The sequence below is a fragment of the Agelaius phoeniceus genome, chromosome 7, assembly GCF_051311805.1.
Source record: "Agelaius phoeniceus isolate bAgePho1 chromosome 7, bAgePho1.hap1, whole genome shotgun sequence".
Classification (NCBI taxonomy): domain Eukaryota; kingdom Metazoa; phylum Chordata; class Aves; order Passeriformes; family Icteridae; genus Agelaius; species Agelaius phoeniceus.
The window spans coordinates 18,456,804-18,476,985 of record NC_135271.1 but is presented as its reverse complement, the minus strand read 5'-3'; the positions used below and the strand labels follow the sequence as shown (position 1 = coordinate 18,476,985).

Genomic DNA, 20,182 nt, shown 5'->3' with positions numbered 1-20,182 from the left:
ATTATCCAGAATTCTGGTTTTCCCTGTTTCAAACCCCATTTCTGGGTTCTTTTTCATTCCCTCACCACCTCTGAAAGCAGGGAGGGTACCCTCAGGGCACACAGTAAAGCAGGGACTGAGCTCACTCTTCTGCATAACTCCACTTCTCCAAAAACCAAACCCACCCAGGCTTCCTGCTCACCCCAATCACAACAGAGATAATCCTATTTGCATCATTATTTTCCATTACTTATTAATACATGTCTCACTCCATAACTGAAGTAGGACTCTATCATTTCCCTGATTGTTTTGTTATTTGTGGCACATTTCACTCAAAGCACTAAATTGCATTTACAGAGTTCACATAGCTCTATGATTTCTGTATTTGGTGACTTGCATGAAGTCAAATCAAAGATGTTCCAGACAAGCAGGAAGCACCAGTGTGGGTAACAGCAGCTAAGGCTCACCTCAAAGGCAGTGCACCAAGAGGATGTGCAAACTTCTTTCACCAAAGATCCTCACCAGTGCTCACCACTCAGCCCTTCCCTGCTTCTTTTTGTCTCTCCAATTCCTCTTAGAACTGGAGTAGGTAAGAGCTCCTGAAGTTAAGGGTAAGGCAGTGCTGGGAAATACCAGGGAAGCAGCACATGCTGACATCAAAAAGCTACAAAAAGCTTGAGTGGAGCTCTGAGCAACCTGGTCTAGTAAGAGGTGACCATGGCAGAAATGAGCTTTAAAATCCCTTCCTGGGAAGAGGTTTTACAGGCACTTCTGTCAGCCAGAGAGAAGCTGGATAAGAGGATCCATGTTTACCCCTTAAAGAATTTTCTACCACGGTCATTGACATAGAAACCAAGAGTGAAAGAAGGGTAAATAAGAGAAACCTGCAAGTGCCTATTCCAAGGAGCACTTTATTGGTCTCTGGTGACCAATGAGTAAAGTGTAAACTTACAAGCTTTGTAATAATGTATAAAAAGCATGCATGCTATAAAAAAAACAGGTTTGAAACCTTCTGAAAATGGAGTGTGTTGCTTTGCATTGTCTTTGTCTCAACTGTGACACCTTCCAACCCAAACCACCTCACGGTTCTATAGCAGAGCTCTGCAGCTGCAACCCTGGGCAGGAGCAGCACAGAGCAAGCCTCACATCTACCTGCCCTTGCCACCCAACTTGGAGAGTAGCTGCAGGTTTCAAGAAAAAATGGGTCAGAAAAACAGGTTTGGGAAGGGAGGGGTTTAAATCAGAGAGATTCTAGGGATTGTTGGTACAGGATGTGGCTCAAATTGCCTGTGTCTGACAGGCAGGCGTAGACACAAATGCTACAAGAGCCCTGACCCTCACCTGGCTGACACAGGGCTGGGTTTCAGAACCTCAAGAGTGTTAGAAAGAAGTGATCAACCACCATTCCTTTCTGCAGCTTGTCTTGCTGGAATATCTCAGCCCCACTAGTATCTTGGATGTGTGGAAACTTCCACAGCATCCCCGAATCCAGTGCGAATCCAGTGTGTTGAGCACAGGGCTGTCCATCTCCCTTAGCCAGGACTTAGATATTTGCTGTTTTGCTTCATACTTTTAATAAAAAGGGAGGAAGTGGAGAATGGTGTTCCTAAAAGCTTATAGTAACAAGAAATGCCACACAGTGTCCAAACACATTTGCTTAAACTACTTCCCACATCTCCAACAGGGAATGCTGAAGAAAAGACTGTGAGAGAAAACAGGACAGGATCTCCTTTCTTCCTTAGCACACTCACCTTTTATTCTGGCTATCAGCAGTTACAGGCTTGAACTTTATCAGCGCTGCTGTGTAATATCTGTTTCCATACTGATGCACTTCACAACTGCTTGGATCCATTCTGTAAATCCCATGTTCCTAGGAGGGAACAGAGATGGGGTTGGGCTCAAATGACAGCAATCAGGGGGCTTTCAGCAGAAAGCTCTGACCCTGTCTTTGTTAACATAAACCAGCAGTAATCCAGTAATCTGACATGGCAAGATATAGTTCATAAATCAAGAGCTAAATGCCTGCATTTTTTTCTGCCTGCTGAACTCCCAGAGCCTGAGCCCGAGGTGAGATCCTGCTTGTACTGAATTTAATATCAATACTCCCTTTGACTTTGGTGGGTCCAGGTTTTCACTCCCTAAAGCCACAGGGGTTTTAAAACACTTTTTGGCATAAAGAGAGAAGTGAAAGTAACCTATTTGGCTTTTTTTTGTACAGTAATTCTGGGCACTGTTCTATATTTTCTTAGAATCAATTATAGTCTCCTCTACTTCCCTTGACTATTGACTACTTTGTGATTGATATATTATTTCAAGTAATATATAAAGCCTCATACCTATTTATTGACAGCATGCTAAGTTAGGTACCTTTTAGGCAATTCTCCAGCTTGAAAAACCAAGTGCTAACAGTGAACTCCAGACATCTCAGTACCACAGGCTGTTGTCATTTTGAACATAAATGTACGTATTAATCAGCTAATCACTAATCCCTGAAACCTCTAACTGCAATATTGGCAGATCTTCTTAAAAAACTATTTCCAAGCTTGCATGCCTGTTGTTGCATTTGCTTAAAGAATCATCCATCACATAAATGGCTAGTTAGTGAAATGAACTAATTAACGAAGAAATTAAATGGAGAAATAAATCTCAAGCTCAAGACTACTGAACTGTTGCTGCCCTCTTCCATCCAAAGCCACCAGAAAGGCTTACACTTAAGAAATACTGCTGCATTTTGAAAGCCTTTTATACATGTGAAACATGTACCATTTAATCCCTATTCTATCACACTGAACAACCATTACATTTATTTTATTAAAATATATGTAGTACAGTATCAAATACAGCTGTCCCCATCTGAGCCCCCTTTTCCTCCTGCTTTCTCTGCTTGAAACTCTTGATTTGCTTTTTAAGATCAATTTAAGAACCATCCCTCTGCATGCTTTTGGACTATTTTATTAATTTGTGATTGATCTGTACCTTTGGGACTCACAGATCTTTAGATCCATTTTTAATTTCTGTTAATGTTTGTTCCAACTTTTCTGTAATATCCAGGGGGTATGTTCATATTTTAAACTCCCTCAATATTTTAACCCATAATGTTGTATGGCAAACTTGGAATCAGATTAACATCTTAAGCTAAAACTAGCAATGCAATTGCTTCCATTTCTGCTTATGTTAATAAATGAGAGTATCTTGTTGAAAGCAGTAGGAAACAGATGGACACTTTGTCAAAGTGTGAAGCTCAGTGGTTTGGGTGTTAACATACTCATATGCGTGTATATATATCTAGATATAACTGAATAACAACATTTTTAACCTCTAATACTCCGAATTCTTTATATAGTAGTCACTATGTTTGTTTTTTTTCTTTTCCACACATAAAAAGGACAGACTTATTGGAGGAAAAAAATGACTGACAGCATCACAGAGTAAGCTTATAACAGGACCCAGAACTGAACCTTTCCCTCCCAGTTTCCATCCAAACCACTGTGAACTGGAAACTCGGGGAAAAACATGGTGTTCCCATGGAGCACTGGAACTGAAAACAGACACACACACAAATTCTGTAAAAGGATAAATGATAAATTCATGTTCTTAGACCTGAGCAGTTTATCTCTGATTTACCTCACCGTGCATCAAACGTGTTAATGGTGTTTTAACTGACGTGATGTGGGAGTTACAATAACACTGCCCAGCATTTAGCTTGCTAATGGCTTCTTAATTACAAAAAGGGTATTAAGGCTTCATGGGAAGCTGCACCCTAATGCTCATGGCCCCTTTTATCCCACTTGAGCATTTCAGTATTAATGATTGTTTTAATCTCACCATTATTTTGTCCAGCCCTATCTTTGACAATTCCTCAGTTCCTTATTTTAAGTATCTCAGCTACAGTGTTGATATTCATACTAATCAGTCTCTTCTGGCATCTGCAGTGTCAGCTTGGAGCTGATTCAGGAAAAGCCACAAAATCATAACACTACTGTTTCTGTAATTTTCTGCTATTTAGGATGCATGTAACTCAACTTCTGAGCTTTTAAAGATGCATCTGTAAGGCCTCTTGATGTCATTTTGGGGGAAAAATACAAATCTCAAACCACATTTGTGTTCATGATAAACAAACAATTCTGTTTCCTCCCATGAACTTCCAGTATTTCTTCTTCATAACAGTGATAAAAGAAAACTTCCAAGTTCAAAAGAGGTAAAAGGGTGATATTGGCACCTCTGATTTAATATCTTGTACCTAGCCAGATTGCTGTGTGGACCACTACCCTCTGATACAGATATCTTTATGAAAACATCACATCCATCTCTCAATCTCCCCTTTTCTCATGACCATAGAATGGTTTGGTTTGGAAGGGACCACAAAGATCACTTAGTGCCAACCCCCCTGCCATGGGCAGGGCCACCTCCCACTACCCCAGGTTGCTCCAAGTCCTGTCCAATCTGGCCTGGAACATTTCCAGGGATCCAGGGGCATCCACGGCTTCTCTGGGCACCCTGTGCCAGGGCCTCAGTACCCTCACAGGGGAGAATTTCTTCCTAATACCTGATATAAATCTACTCACTTTCAGTTTAAAACTCTTCCTCCTTGTCCTGTCACTGCAGGCCCTTGCCCAAAGTCCCTCTGCAGCTCTCTTGGGGCCCCTTCAGGCACTGGGAGGTGCTCTGAGGTCTCCCCAAAGCCTTCTCTTCTCCAGGATGACCAACCCCAACTCTCAGCCTGTAAATCAGAAATATCTCAACCCATCTTAGTTAGTCTGCTACAAAAGCACAGGTAGAATCACCAAATACAATAACCACCTCAAGCATCTATTTCTTCTATTCAGGACACAGGTGGGATCACAGATAACACTAAGAGTAGCATATTCAAATTCTTAAAACCCATAAGAGCAGCAAAATCAAGAGAGGGTTTTTATTTTCCTTTGATCTTCCACACTGACAGAATTCAGAAACCAGCAATAAAAATATCTCAGCTGTCAAACAAAATAAAAGGTCTTGTTTACTTAGCAAGGCCCAGACTATCAATAGTAATCAAGGCTCTGCTTCCCAAACAGAAATTGCCTGCAAAGCCCAACAAAAGCACCAGCTCAAGGTAAGTAAATTGAACAAGCTCTGCCCCAGCATTCCAGGTCTGTGCATCTGTACATGGGTTAAAATAGACCCAACAGTTCCCCCAAGGATTTCTGCTGTTCAGCTCTTGCCATAGCTCACTGCTGATTGCTCTCTAATTACCTCAGCTATGATTCAGACACAGCAAATTTGCTGCTCTGCCTAAGATATGCAAACCCAACCGTTTCCATTACTCCTTTGCATGGTTCTGGGTCTGCTTTTTGTGCTGCTGCAGCAAAGGTTGGAGCATTCTGCATCACTCACTCCTATAGCATATCCAAGGAGATCATGTGAGGCAAAAATTTATTGTCCTAATCCTTTGTCCAACAATGGGTGCCTGCAAGGACACAAAGTTCTCTGCTATTGATTTCAAGACCAAAGCTATTTCAGGTGAAATTCAGATTGTGCTCACTATCACCACTGATGGCAGTTTTCTTGGGGTGTGTTTCCATCAAGGCATTGAATTCCATAGGTTGAAAATTTTATTTAAGGCTAACCTTTTATGTACATCACACTGGTGCAAATTGAGACCTTACCAGGAGAAGTTCCCAAATGAAAGCATCTGCAGGACAACTGTGTTAATTAATGACACCTTTGTATCACAATAGAGATGGCATGGAACAAAGTCAAGCCAAAAAAAAAAACCTATTCAAATGCCAGTGCTTTGTAAAGACAGAATTCTTGATAAAGTCACACCAGAAAACAAACCAAATCATATTCCTGAGTGCCAGAGCACATACTGGAGATTTTATTTTACCTGCAATATGTGCAAGTTAGAGGATCAAATGGATGTGTTTAAAAGATACTTAAAATTTCTCATATCACTTCACTAACTTCTGCACACAAGACAGTGTGACTGGGAGGGGTTTGTTCAGATTTCTGCTTAGATTTAAACTAAGAAGGCCACTGCATTATCACAAAACAGAAACCTTCACTGACAGTTTGGCAGATTTTTTAAACATATATGAACTAAACATCAAAGCAAGGACAGCTCATCTGGGTCTGTGTCAGCAGCAGAATTTGATGACAGCAGCAAACTGTTCTTATGGGCAAAAGGAGTTTTGTGCAGAGCTCTTATCCTCAAGGTAATATAGGCCTTGCTATTTTAGAAGTCTTGAATAAGAGGCCAGAGATTTTTTTTTTCCTATTCTATTAATGCAAATTCACATTAGTAGCACTATAAAATATATTAAGTTTTTGTCAACTTTGCTGACTTAGGATAAAGAAATTCCATTTGTTCCTAATGCCTTGACATGATTATGGTCAGTCTAACAAAGAACTGCATTCCCTGTGGCAGCTGCATCTTTCCTTAAGCATTTTTGCAATATTTTGATGATAAGTATAGAAATCTGCATCCTGTCAAGAAGGACTGGAACCAGTGAACAAAATTATGGCCCCAACAGATCTTCCTAGATAGGAAATTTTCATATCTGTACTCTGCTAATTCTTTAAACCTGTATTAACACATATTTTTACTTCTCTCAGGTACCACTAGAGGAAACTGCAAGAAACTTCAGAGAGCTATTACAGAACATTTACTCCATTCAATTGAACCCAACAGTGCTCCCTATTAGATATCAATCCATTCTGCTGACACCTGACTGTTATGAACAATGCACCATGTTTTTGTGGCTGCCATTCAACCAACTTACAATGCTGCATGTCAAATGCTAAATAATGCAGGGCTTCTTTCAGAAGCACTGGCACACAGGCTTCACTTTTAGTTCCAGGCAGAAGGTGCACCCAGCACTCCCCTCTGCCATCAGCCTGGCAGCAGCTCTGCTGAGTTGTCACATTCTCCCCACGGTTGTTTTGCTCAAAATTTGTCTCCACGTGAAATTTCTGTTCTCTTGCAAACACTCAAACTGCAGTTCCAGGCACGAAGATGATTTTTGGATCTATTTTGTGCTTCCCAAATGCTTCTCTCACCATCCCTCCTAAGCCCCTTTAATGCCCATTAAATGTGCCAGACTGACTGAGGCTTAGGGCTGCTCTTGGTTCTGCAGGAGCTCCAGGAGAGGCACTGCAAGCTCCTACCTGGAGGTGCCAAACCATGTCCATGGTGACCTGGTGGCATCTAAGGAAGTCACTCTGGGTGGTTTATGTGCCATGAGCACAGGATCATCACTCTTCCTTGCAGACACAGCTACAATCTGTCAGCTGTCCTGCAGACCAGAGGAAAAGAAACCATTTTTAGCACATTAATGCCATGCAAACTTAGCTCTGGCTGGCATTCTGGACCAAGACAGGCAAGCCAGCAGTGAAAGGCCTTGTGTTCCATCAGGAACACTCTGAACTAGCCTGGTGGCATGGAGCACCCCTTGGCTCAGCCTTCCTGCACCACACAGCTCAGGAGAATTGTCATCTGCTGTCATGCAAGTGGGCTTTAAGTGGACCCAGGCATGTAAAACATCAGCAGGCTCAGCTTTGCTCCAGGGATTCCCCATTCATCCATGAGGGAAGGGGCTCATGGCAAACAGCCACAGCTGCAGTGAAGAATGTGCATGCAGCAAATCACTGCCACAGCCTGCACTGCTGAGAGAGCTTGTGCAAATCACAGGGAATAAAACAAGCTTTGCTTAATGCTGGCTACTTCATCCTCTGCTTTACACCCAAGCCTTCGTTTACACCTCACTCAGTTTATCTCCTCTTGCTAACAAAGAGAAGCAAAGAGAGGAGATGATCATGGAGAGGTGCTGCAGCACAACCAGATGGTCCAGCTCTCCCCAGCCTTGGCATTGTGTCTCTCTCTGTAACTTGGGTATTTTTATCTTCTCCCACCCCCCTTGGTCCCATCTGCACCTTCCTCTTTCCCCATGTCTGGCACGTTGTTTTTCAGTTCAGCTTCCCCAGGAAGAGATGCTTATGCTGTCCTGTGCCCCACAGTGAACTCAGCAGAAAAAGGGATGGGACTCCTCTGGATTTCATGACAACATGCCTGAGGGGAGCAGAAATGTCCCAAGAGTTCTCCTAGTAAGGGGAAAGCTCTGTGCTCATCTTTCCTGTGAGGTTCCACAGCAGGGGCCTGTGCAGAGGTCACAGCTCACAGGCATTGAAGCTGCACAGAAACCACCCTAAAGGAGCTTGTGATCATTTCCCAGGCACTTTGGAAGGGTTTTTTTGCACAGCTCTTACTCTCCACCTTTTCCCTACCCTTGCCCATTTCCCAGCCAGGCTGGATCTTGTCCAGATCCCCTCCTGCAAAGCCCCTTCTCACACATCCACCAAAAACAAAGGGCACAGCAAAGGGAATTCTTTCTTTCTTTCTTTCTTCTCTTGTGCAGCATGAATCATGAAAAAGAAAACCCACATAAAACTCTTATCCCACTGCTTTAACTGCCAGCCAGGGCTGACTTCAGTGGACAGATGTTTCTCTGCATCAGTTGGTGATCTGGTAGTCAGATGAAGGGCCCTAAAACCCCCAAATTTATTCTTAGTTTCACTTGCAAAGAACATTCTACAAGTAAAGCAATGAAATAATGTTGGTTTTAGTGGCATGGCAAATAGATTTACAAAGGAGTTTGTTCATATATTCAAACATACACTCTATATTTAATTTCTATGAAGTCCTGACTTCATACAATTATTATTATATACCAAGAATAGGGTCTCTGCCTCTTTAGCCCATTTACTCAGATGTAAATTAGCGCCTTGCTTTTAATCCTCCCTCTGCTTTTACTGCTTTCATTGAACAATAGGGAAGCATACTTGTAGTTAATTTACCACCTGAAGACACTAAATAAAAGTTGCAGGGCCTCATTTATTAAATCTCTCCCTAAGTCTGAAGACACTAGGCATCCAGTCAAGGCTATGTTTTTATTCAATATTTTCACCACTGAAATTAGAGTATTTATCCAAACAAACTCCCCATGAGGGAACCCAACATAAACCAGCTTATTTGTTGGTGAGTGTTAAGTCAGGTTGGTAGTGCTGACCCTTGTGTGATTCTCCAAAGCACGTTATTATATTATTTTCATTCTCAATATCTATTATTTTAGCAAAATTTCTGGCAAGTTGTCTCTTGTGTGTTACTTCCTTTATTGTCTGCCTTTTACTAAAGTATTCTGGCACTCTCAAAGTTAGAGGAAGAAAATAAACTTGTCCAAAAGGAGTACCCCATCCCCTTGTGCTCCAGCTTACTCCAGGCTGTATCAGTGACCCAAGACCATTTCCCACAGCAGCCCCACATGCAGCTTGTGAGGTCAGTGCTGTTCCAGGTGCATTCTCTGCCTCTCTGGGCACACCAGTCCCTTTGCTCCCATAAAGAACAGAGACTTTAATAAGCAGAAGCCATATCAGCTGGAAGTTCTCTATTTACACAAAATCTCAAGATTGTACTTCTTAATCCCCATTTCAGGACTTTCAGATTCTGCAGATATCACTATTGTGGTTTTTAAATGCAGGATCTCTCCTGTATCTTACCTGGTCAGTTCCTGCTTGATGTTGATGATGCAAGTCCTGTTAGGATGATGTTTTAAGTCCTTTCCATGAGGATTTGGGATGCTGATAAAGGGTCTCTTCCTTGGCTGCAAAAATATCAGAAGATATGCAGTGAACAGAGCTGATTGATGAGGAGAATTTCTGGTTTACATGAGATTTTGACATTTTGAAGTTTATTTCTCTTCTAATTCATAACATATAATATTTTTAGATGTCCCAGAAAACAGATGATCTGTACAACTTTGCCTTTGGACAAATATTAACACACAGTTTCCAAAATTAATTTGTTCCCTCAAACCTCAGCAGCTGCTGACTGAAAAGGCTTTGTTCCTTAAAATATGATTTGGCATAACATAACCTAACAGCATACCCTAGTCTATTATTAAGGTTGAATTGTCAAATGAATTGTGTCAATGTAAATTAAATGCTGGGTTTATATTTTTTTTTTCCCTTAGAAGAAATTTCCACCCATCTTCAAACTTTCTCACGAATTTAGAAGAGACATTTTCAAAGACACTGTTGTTATTGTTTATGAAACATCAAAGTTTCCTGCAAAACACTACAATGTTTTCACATCTTTCTCAAGCTCAGCACAGGAAATACTGCTGAGCTCCTGGTTCTATTCTCTCAGATCCAGCTCTCTGACAGCAGAGAGAATGGCTCCATAAGAAAAAAGTGCTTTCCCAGCTCATGGGATATACAGCAAATACCAAAGATCAAGTGGTTAATAATGTGCCCATCATTCCCAAGTGATTTTTTAGTGGCCTTGGCAAACATTGGTACATATGGAAATGTCTGCCGGGCTCCATGTGGCTTTATCTAAATGAGAGTCAGCACAATGCAGCCAGGTGATTCTGCACCTCCCATGGGGATGAACGTGTCCCAGAACCCCAGGGGTCAAGAACAAGAGCTCTGTCTGCTTCCACAGAAGCACTCACTCATCCCTGGGTACACTGGTACAGAGGGCACAGCCCAGGTGCCACCAAATCCATTGGACTGAGTCTCTTGAAGCAGGGCAGGCCTTGCTCACACCCTCCTGCAGATAAATAAATGTGGGAGGCAGTGAAAGGAAACCTGAGGGCCTCAAGATGCTGAGGCTCAGTCACAGGGGAGGACAGTCAGACCCTGCCACTCACCTTGGCTGTTAACATGTCTCCATTTTGCAGATGCTCTGAACAGGCCACTGCACAGAGCTGAAGGACATACCATGAGCTAGAGGATGTTTTATACCCCATCAATGTGCAGCAACAGTGTTTAGAACAACCTCTTTGGGAGGGATTAAACCATGCAAAACATCTCAGCAATAACAGAACCATAGAATTGCACTATCCCAGAATGCTCCAAGCCCTGTCCAACCTGGCCTTGGACATTTCCAGGGATCCAGGGACAGCCACAGCTCTTTGGGGAACCTGTTCCAGAGTCTCACCACCCTTAGAGGGAAGAATTCCTTCCCAGTATCCCATCTAACCCTGCCCTCTGGCAGTGGGAAGCCATTCCCCCATCCTGTCACTCCAGGCCCCTGTAATGTGACATCCCATCCTCACTGCCTTGGCTAGCTTTCATTTTTAATGTCTTCTATAATAGATTTTTTTTCAGCTTTATCTTTCTGGCTTCTAAATTAGGCCCAGCTGAAAGCCAGCACTTCGTAGACTTCTGCGCTCTAAAATTGATATCATATGTTGTTCTGTCCTGCTGTGTACAAGGGGAGTCAGGGAGGGTTCTTTATGATAAATTTCTCAGGTAAAAATAAACGGAAAAGGCTGTTTATACAGCTGAGATTATTATAATATCTGAAATAATATAATATAATGTAATATAATGTAATATAATGTAATATAATGTAATATAATGCAATGTAATATAATATAATGTAATGTAATGTAATATAATATAATATAATATAATGTAATGTAATATAATATAATATAATATAATATAATATAATATAATATAATATAATATAATATAATATAATATAATATAATATAATATAATATAATATAATATAATATAATATAATATAATATAATATAATTCTGAGAATATATCTGAGTATTATATCTGAGAACTGTTAACTGATAAAGAAAGATGAGAGTTCCTATGCAAAGGGATAGAAAAGGAAGCAAAGAGGGGAAAAGAGAGACAGAGAAAGAAGACAGGGACAGTCCCTAGACCACATAAATAAATAAATATCAGATTGGCATAAATAAAAATCAGATTGGCATAAATAAAAATCAGATTGGCCCCTCTCACATGTACATCACCACATAAATATTTATACATATAAACTCATTCATATATATTTCTGCCATGAAAAAAATCCAAACCTTTAAAATTTGAATAGGCTATGGGAATATTACAATGAAAAGTGTTGAAAGAAACACAGTCATATATAAACAGTGTATTTGAGCAAACTCATGCAAGCTAAAAAATTGATATTTATACAAACCTGTATTTTCTTTGCACCAAAGCTCTGCAGATATGACATCTACAATGGAAATTTAAAAAAATAAACATTTAGTTGACCACCTGGTGGTAGCAACACTTGGTTTAGTTCATATAAATGGCATTAGTTTTATTAATGCAAGTTGTTAACATCCTCTATACAACCTTATTAAAAAGCATGTCTAAACTGGAGAGGATAATGGGATTATAAAGATGTTTATAAGGAATCTGATTTACCAACATGTTTTATTAAAATTAGCATTTATTTTGTCATTATAGTTCTATCATTGAACCTGTCCTACATCTTGGTTCAGTTATTTATGACCAGTGTTTTTTATGCCAAATCTGAGATTAAAATCTCATTTTAAAACAACTGTGAGTGAGATATTTTCATCCAAGTCTAGTAGGAAGGCTTGGAGGTTTAAACATCAACTGGAAAAGTTCTCTGTACCTTATGCCCTTCAAGGACAAATGTCTTTGCCTGATTCAATGAAGCCCTCAAACATTTTGTATATCTCAGAAATAAAATAATAGAAAAGTTATACTTTACCTTTTCACTTTCTGGAATGAACAGTAATTAAACTAAGGATTTCTTAATAATACTGTTTCACATATGTTTTTTAAAAACTGAACAAGCAAACATTATTTAGATCCATTTTTACAAGCAGAAATAATACATTTATAAACCATTTTAATAAATTAATCTTAACTCAACTTTTCTAAATGTGAACAAAAGAGAAATTCTCTTCATGAGCATAGAGCCATCACAGTCCAATTCAGTAATAACAGCAATTTCATACTGATATGAATTTGTTTAAAAGGTGACCTAGACAATGAAGCAAGTATAATTAAATTGGAAACAGCTAATTCAATAAAGTACTGATGTCAAAAGTAATAATCAGGGGAAATTTTAGTGCAACACTCATCTGCAGAAAGGATCATTTTAGAATAATGGCACGCTCATGTGAAGAAATTTAAAATATAAAATGTCTGATGATGGTTGATTGAAAAATAAAACAAAAAGGGGTTTATGATAATAGATTCCTAAATGAGTAAAAGGAACAGAGACACAAAATTGCTATCATTAATATGTTGCCACTGGTTTATAAAACAAAGAAAGCTCATTGAATTTGATAAAAATGTCTGCTTCCTGGCTTGAAATGGTTAAGTACAATTAAGTTTCACCCAACCTGAGCATTAAAAAGTGCTCTATTAAGCAGGTATTCCATTTTCCAGAAGACAACTGTCCCTGCACAGGCATTCAGGGTAGCAACCATCCCCTCTGTGCAGGAGAGGAACTCAGCCAGTGCCTGAAGCTGCACTCCATCTGCCCACTGCACAGAGGGCAAGTTCTCCACCTCTTCCTCTTGTTTCTGCAGAAAATCAAGGCTAGCCTAATATTAATTCAGTCTGCTGATCTGCTGGCCCAGCACACTTATTGAGCTGAGGTCAGGATGAAAAATACCCAGCAGAGCTCTACACCAGAGGTCGAGTTCCTCTGGCCACTCTTCAACCACGAGGGTGAAGTTCACCTGTCCAGCTCCCAAGGCCATTTCCAATCAGCTTCTGACTGACCCAAGGCAGGGGAATGAGCTCCTCTTGACCATAAAAACTCTCAGGCCACATGGCCTAAACATTTATTTCTATAAAAACCTGAAAGACACTTAGAAATACAAAAGTAAATCTATATACACCATTTGCTGAGCTGCATAAGGGGTTCTCCCAGAGGGAAAATCACGAGAGGGCATGAACAAACCAGACTTTTTGTGCCATTGCTTACTGAGCAACACTCCCAGCTCCTGAGGTTTACCTGATTTCAAAACACTGCCAACAGTTTTCCTGGAAAAAATTAGTTCATACATGAAGTAGTTCACATATGTGCCCACACATGGGAGAAATATTCCTTTTGCACTGTCCAATGGGGAAAAGGCTATTTAAAGTTGCTGATCTGTAAAGAAAGATGTTCCAAACTTAACCTGTTCTGTGTGAGACTTGCATCAAGCTATAATCACAGAAAGTGAAAAATAACACATTGTTCTAACCAAGGATCAGTGTGAATTAGGCGGTATGAATTATAGAGAGCCCACAAACATGCAAAAATCAAATTTCCTGTTTAAAAATTAGGAAAACCCAGCTGAATTTTGCCTTGCACACCAGAGGCAACACCACCCCCTCGGGTCTCACTGCTGGCAGTGAGAGGAAGAACCAGAGCTCATTTCTGTGTTCCCATGCTGGGCCAAAATCCTGGCAGCTGGAAAAATGTGGGAATCAGAAAAGCAAAAACTTCCACAAACACTGAAAGATTTCATCTACAACCTTAGAAGAAGCTTAAATTAATATAAAAATACAATATATACATATTAAAGAAAAAAATCATAAACATATTTCTATAGTTATAAGTAAGAATATGCCTTAAATGAGAAACTGTACAAATAACATAGTAAAAAGTTATAATGTAAGGGTGTAGTTGTACAGTTTAGAAGTTTAAAAGGTCTCTATATATATTATAGCTTCCAAATATACATATTATAACTTCTAAAGGTTTGGAAGTTATAATAAAAGCATATGTGTACATGTAAGTTTAAAGCCCATTAAGTCAAAGTATCCACAGTACAGTAGAAGTAAAATAAATGAGTTTAAAAAAAAAAAACCTCCTGTAACAACTGTCTATTAGCTTAAAAAGTTACTGCACTTAAACTATAACCAAATACTTACTCCTCTAAAATCTCAGACTAATATTTATCTAAACAATAAATCCTTCTTAACTTAAAAACAGTCCCACCTTTTAATTTCTAGCAGTACCAATAATAGAAAAATCCCTGCCTGGCTTGCCAGCTGGGCCAGTTGCAGCTGGAAGTCCCAGAGAAGGAGAAATATGGAAGCCCACGGTGTCATTTTTCCAGAGTCACTTTTTCTGACTACAGCCAGGCTGTAATTTGTCAGTCAGAGTCTCTCAGTCCCACAGAGATCTCGTTTCCCTGGAGACAAGTCTTCTAAATAGCAGTGGAAAACACCAACCAGATTGAAAGAGGAATTCAATTAAAGGGAAAAACCATCTAGTTCCATCTAGACTGGGGGTCTGGGCTAGGAGAAGCTTCTGGAACATGTATTTCTGGAACACGTATTTTTAATTTATTCATTATTTCTCATCCACTTCTTTGTCATAGGCATGGATAAACACAGTAAGGTTTTAGCTGATAATTCAGTTATACTGATGTTTCCTATTTTTTTTTTTTTATTATTGGCTAATAACTTGGATTACTGCTATTTTTCAAACTTTATGTAATTTAAACATTTGTTTATTTGTAACTTTTGGACAGTTTGTATAATATTGTTCCTGCTGTTTGAATGAGATACTTTTAATGGACTACAATGTTAAATAATAGTTAATCCCAATGACTTGCTTTTTAGACCAGACTCAGCAAATAAAAACTTTTGAAATGGAGACAAATTGGATCAAGAGATCTCCAGTCCACATGATTCACTCTCAGAACTTCTATGAAGTATGAATTCTGAGAAAATTAGTGCCTCCTTATCATGTGATGCAGCTCAAGCACAAAATTCTAAAACCACATCGTATCCACATGTTAATCCACATACCCACAAACTACACCATATCCACATATCCTTCCCAGTGGCACTTTAAAAAGTATTTTTCAATGAAGGAAAAGATGAAAACCCTTGCACTTGAAATACACCTGTTTGGAATTCCAACACACATTAATATAGATTCTGCTTTTCACTTCTACTCAGCTTTGCAGCCATTAATGATGGAAAGAAAACAGAAAATCACTTCCAGGCACTCTTACTTGCAGCAATGATAGGCTGATTCAATAAGTTACATTTCAACAGCCACAAAAAGCAAGTAATTAAACCTCTGTTTTCTTTACACTTTCAAGCACAATTTTCTCCTTTACCTGTAATGTTAGCAAACTTAATTTGGCGCCAACTTCCCAAGCAGATTTCCAAATGTTTCTAAAGAAACACCAAATACTTGGAAGATTTTTCCCTTCTTTGTACCAGACTAAAATGAAAAACATTGCTGTTGGGCTATGAGCTGAGTGGCACTGATCAATAGAGATCATGATTTATCACTGAAAAAGCATGCAAGTGTCAACTGTTTCTTCTGCATCACAGCAGAGCAGATCACACACAGGGAAGAAGCAAACTGCTGTTTTAAAATTAGGCTTTCAAACAGAATAAAGAGTTAGTATTACATGGCTTTGTTATGCCAGTATTGATGGGAAGAGGAGACATGAACCTCTGTCAAAAGTGGTTTCCTTCAAAGATCCTGTCAAGACACCAGAAGAAAATTAGTTCCTAATCTTGCAAAGAAAAAATGTAATATTTAATGCCATCTGAATAACTTCTTTACATGACTGAGCTGCAGGTTTTCAAATAAAATTTTGTACACTGAAATATTAAAACTTTATCAAGTATACCTAGCCCAAAAATTACAGATGCAGGTGTGGATTTATATATTGTTCAGTTTAAATTACTGAAATGAAGTATTTGGTATCCTGAACTTGAGAGAAATTGTTATTACTTAAATAACATTGAGGAAAATTGTAGAAATATGACAGCAGTCTGGGGTTAGACATTTAGTAGAGAACAGCATATATAATACAAACAATTTGTTTAGGATCTGCAATACTCTTATATTTACCACTTTAATACAAGCAGCATAAGTTCATCCACGTGTTCTACCTGAGTTTATTAAAGCAAAATTAAATACATTAATAGTATCTGCCTTCAGCCTTTAAAAATCACCTAATCATTCTTGCTACCCATGCTGATCTCCAGAAACAGCAGTTTTATGAACACATTAGCTCTACTATGTTTACCATGCAAAAGTATGCCAAATTATACTTGGAAACATTAAATTTCCTTCAAAGCTTTGTGGGGTGGGGTGCTTTGTTTTTAAGTGAACATAAAGGATATTAGATATCCATGATGGTTCAGACCTCACAGATTTGTGAAGCAGAGCAGCAGTGAATGGGGGAGCAGATGACTATAACTGGTGAGACCTGATCTAACATAAGACAGGAACTGGATCCTGTAAGAGATTTCTCCAGTGAAAATAATGGCATTTTCAGAATGCAAACTTGGTGTGAATAGATAGGTTTGGCTTTTCATAATATCTGTTTATTCCTATTTTTTCCATATAAATAATATTTTTGTATTTACATCTAATCTGCAATTTTTAAAAGTGCCCTTCTAATCTAAAGCAATCAAAGCTATTATCTAAATTGCTCAGATTTATTATAAACTGAGGCTCCATCTTGTCCAACTGTGGAAACAGAGCTGAAAAATGAGACAGTGCCTCTCCCAAGGAGGGTGACCTGAATCAGTGGACAGCTGCAAGTTGAACCAGAATAAATCAACAAATAATTCTGATGGAAGCTTTCCTGTACAATCTTCAACCCAGCGAATTTAGATGCAGACATCTATTTGTTTGGCCTTTATTGTCTGAAAATCCATGTGGGCCTGGAAGCTCAGTGGTGGCTGCCTGCACCTCTGTGAGCTGAATTAGCATCAGGATCAGCAACTCTCCCCCAGCTGAGGGCTCGAGGAGCTGTCAAGGGAAGAACTCTCCCTCCTGGCAGTAATTCCTTTTGGAGAGCATTTATTCTTTCAAAAAGTACATGCACCAAAGAGACAGCCAGTGTATTACAGAGCTGCAAAAAGAAGCAATCTGTCTTAATAGCTGGGAAAGTTGGGAGCAAAAGGAAAAGCCTGGGTGTTGAGCCCTCCTCCAAAATTTTTTCAGTTATTCAGTGGTACAGGACAACAGAAGTAGGTGATTGTTAACCATTATTCCAGCTTCATGTACAGTATACATAATTTTTTTTTCAATCATGCTATCAAAAGAAAAATGTAGACAGGGGAGTGTATTACATAAAACCTGAAGAATCTCTTTTTATCATTACCTAAGCTGATGATTTTTTACTGGTAAGAAAATGAAAGTCCTTACAACTACAGGTTTTGATCACCTGCTTTTGTTTTATATTCTACTGCAACATTTTAAGTTTCTAGAGTTGTAATTTATTCTGACTTTGCTCAAAATTGCTAGATGTAGCCATGTACAGATTTTTGTATTAAAAAGAATCATTTTTACCCAAAGGCTTTAAATAAATGCCACACTCCATTTGGAAAGAGTGCTTAGCTATTTTTATCTTAAAAAAATAAAGATGGAAAAAATGCAAAACACTTACTACTGAGATCAGCATTGATCAAGTAGAATTCAACAGTTTTTCCAAGTACCACCACAAAATGGTGTGGAAAAGAGTATTTCTTGTAATAGTCTTTATAAATAAATAAAAAAAAAAATCCTCCTGATCTATACAGGCTGAGTATCCACTAGGTGGAGAAGAGTGTTAATTAATATTTACAATTTTGGATGATTTTTACCAACCTGAACAACAGCGAGATGCAATTGTCAGCTCTGCTGACATCTAAAATGTGTGCTGGGAAAAACCCATGGGCAAAACCCATGGGCTGCTGAACAAACATGCCCTAAAACAAGTCCTAAGAGGTGCCTGTGCAGGAAAGAATCATCTTTCTTTCAGCAAAGGACACTTACAATGGTTTTGGGGGCGTCTCTTGTCATTTCTGCCCCTTCCTCTCTGCTCACATAATTCCTTTTAAATGACAAAGCTGAATCTTAACTCATGTTGACTCAACTCATCAGTCAGTGGAGCTGAGAGGGGACCTTACCTCCCCTCAGCCTTGCCTGTCATTTTCACTAAATCTTCACTTTCCTCCACACTGAGACTGAGCAACACCAGAAAGGGAAAAAGAAGAAGATAACGAACTTCAGTCTGCCTTGGGTGAAGCCCAGCAGCAGCATCCTCCTTCCTGGTGTATCAGGAGTTCCCTCTCATGCCCTTGAGATGAGACATTTCCCTCTCACATCTAAACTATTCACATTGTCACTTTCCAAAAAAACTGCTTTCTTACCCAAATTTTGGCCAGGAAATTTGGTCTACCAGGAGTTAGCTGTTGCGCCCTTGAGATGAGACACTTCCCTCTCACATCAAAACTATTCACTTTGTCTCTTCCCAAAAAACTGCTTTCTTACCCAAATTTTGGCCAGGAAATTTGGTCTATCAGGAGTTCCCTTTCACGCTCTTGAAAAGAGACATTTCCCTCTCACGTCAAAACTATTTACTTCGTCACCTCCCAAAAAACTGCTTTCTTACCCAAATTTTTGCTAGAAATTTGGCCATTTGGTCTACTAGGAGTTCTCTTTCATGCCCTTGAAATGAGACATTTCCCTCTCACATCAAAACTATTGACTTTCAAAAAAACTGCTTTCTTACCCAAATTTTGGCCAGGAAATTTTGTCTATCAGGAGTTCCCTTTCGTGCCGTTGAGATGAGAAATTTCCCTCTCACATCAAAACTTTATTTTGTCACTTCCCAAAAAACTGTTTTCTTACCCAAATTTTTGCCAGGAAATTTGGTCATATGGTCTACTAGAAGTTCCCTTTCATGCCCTTGAGATGAGAAATTTCTCTCACATCAAAACTATTGACTTGCAAAAAAACTGCTTTCTTACCCAAATTTTGGCCAGGAAATTTGGTTTATTAGGAGTTCCCTTTCATGCCGTTGAGATGAGACATTTCCCTCTCACATCAAAACTTTGTCACTTCCCAAAAAACTGTTTTCTTACTCAAATTTTGGCCAGGAAATTTGATCTATCAAGAGTTCCCATTCATGCCCTTGAGATGAGACATTTCCTTCTCACATCTAAACTACTCACATTGTCACTTTCCAAAAAAACTGCTTTCTTACCCAAATTTTGGCCAGGAAATTTGGTGTATTAGGAGTTCCCTTTCGCACCGTTGAGATGAGACATTTCCCTCTCACATCAAAACTTTATTTTGTCACTTCCCAAAAAACTGTTTTCTTACCCAAATTTTGGCCAGGAAATTTGGTCATTTGGTCTACTAGAAGTTCCCTTTCATGCCCTTGAGATGAGACACTTCTCTCTCACATCAAAACTTCACCACTTTCCATAAAACTGCTTTCTTACCCAAATTTTGGCCAAGAAATTTGGTCTATCAGGAGTTCCCTTTCATGCCCTTGAGATGAGACCTTTCTCTCACATCACAATTATTCACTTTGTCACTCTGCTTTCTTACCCAAATTTTGGCCAGGAACACCCCTGGCCTGGCTTTTCCAGCCCTTTGGAAGCACATTGTCAG

The 20,182-nt window shown here is 39.3% G+C and overlaps 1 long non-coding RNA gene across 1 annotated transcript; it reads right to left on the bottom strand.

Moving 5' to 3' along the window:
- Positions 1 to 1,736: 1,736 nt before the first annotated feature.
- On the bottom strand, positions 1,737 to 14,890 carry LOC143694461 (uncharacterized). The gene is made up of 5 exons (XR_013182947.1): positions 14,756 to 14,890; positions 11,978 to 12,016; positions 9,511 to 9,614; positions 7,126 to 7,253; positions 1,737 to 1,849 (listed from the first exon to the last, which is right to left on the bottom strand). It is a non-coding gene; the product is annotated as an uncharacterized LOC143694461 (long non-coding RNA).
- Between the last annotated feature and the right edge of the window lie 5,292 nt (positions 14,891 to 20,182).